The sequence below is a fragment of the Mercenaria mercenaria genome, chromosome 5, assembly GCF_021730395.1.
Source record: "Mercenaria mercenaria strain notata chromosome 5, MADL_Memer_1, whole genome shotgun sequence".
In the NCBI taxonomy this organism is placed as follows: domain Eukaryota; kingdom Metazoa; phylum Mollusca; class Bivalvia; order Venerida; family Veneridae; genus Mercenaria; species Mercenaria mercenaria.
The window spans coordinates 2,293,474-2,294,516 of record NC_069365.1 but is presented as its reverse complement, the minus strand read 5'-3'; the positions used below and the strand labels follow the sequence as shown (position 1 = coordinate 2,294,516).

Sequence of the window (1,043 nt, the reverse complement as noted above, 5' to 3'; positions counted from 1 at the left end):
AATTCGTAAACAAACTTTTAAGTTAATCCCTAGTTTTTATTAATTACTGTGTTTTTATTTAACTGGAATAATTAATATAATGAGAATATTCCATACTACTCTTAAAGGGTATTTTCAATCATGCATATGCCTATGGCATACTCAAACGGTTGAGTGTTTTCAGTTGTTTGTACTTAAATCTTGTAATACGTGTTTAATAGTTGTTAAAAAAGTGCAAAAGCCGTGTTGCATACATTTATTTTAACCCCGACGCCAGGTAGAATTTGTTACGTGCCCATAGCTTTAATCTATTATTGATTCGGTGGCGTGCAAGGTATAATAAGATAAACATATTCAGAAAAGATTACAACATTAGATATCGGAGCAGCAATACAAGAAAGTGAACGGGGATTGGAATTTTTAAAAGAACTTGAAAAGTTATTAAAACTTGAAAAAAGCAGACGAAATTGGCTGCAACAATTTGAGGAAATTAAAAGAAAAATGTCATTTCAAGAAAGAAAAAGAAAACTTGAAACGGAGGCAGAAGAATCTCTTGAAAGAGAAGTAAAAAATCCATATAGTAAGTTGCTTTGAATGTATAATTTTTATTTGTGTTTTTTATTTGATACTATTGTCATACTTCTTAAGATTTATTTATTTCATTTAAAATAGTCTTTCGTTATATTTCAGATTTGAGAAGTACCCCTCCACAAAGTCTTGAGTAAAAGAAAAGAATAGAAATACAGTAATTTTGTTGTAAAAGATATACTAATAAAACAATATATAAAATATAATGTGTACAAAATTTTGTAATAACACTACTGTCAAATTTTGCCAAAAGTCTGCCAAGTGGCAGCAATGTGGCAGTGTCTGCCAAGTTGGCAGAAAAATGGCAGGCTTTTGATTGGTTGAATTTGTGGTTTCCTACATAGTCATTTTTAGGAAATGCACTTGATTTACCTATGACACAACAGGTACATAAAGAACAAGTATGTGTCTTACAAGTAGGACAAGCTCTCAATACACAATAGAATTGTATTTGCTATAGCGTAGTATTTGTTCTC

The 1,043-nt window shown here is 30.3% G+C and overlaps 1 long non-coding RNA gene across 1 annotated transcript; it reads left to right on the top strand.

Annotated features, from left to right (window-relative positions):
- The first annotated feature begins 340 nt into the window (after positions 1 to 340).
- Positions 341 to 773, top strand: LOC128556830 (uncharacterized). The gene is made up of 2 exons (XR_008370852.1): positions 341 to 559; positions 670 to 773. It is a non-coding gene; the product is annotated as an uncharacterized LOC128556830 (long non-coding RNA).
- The last annotated feature ends 270 nt before the right edge of the window (positions 774 to 1,043 follow it).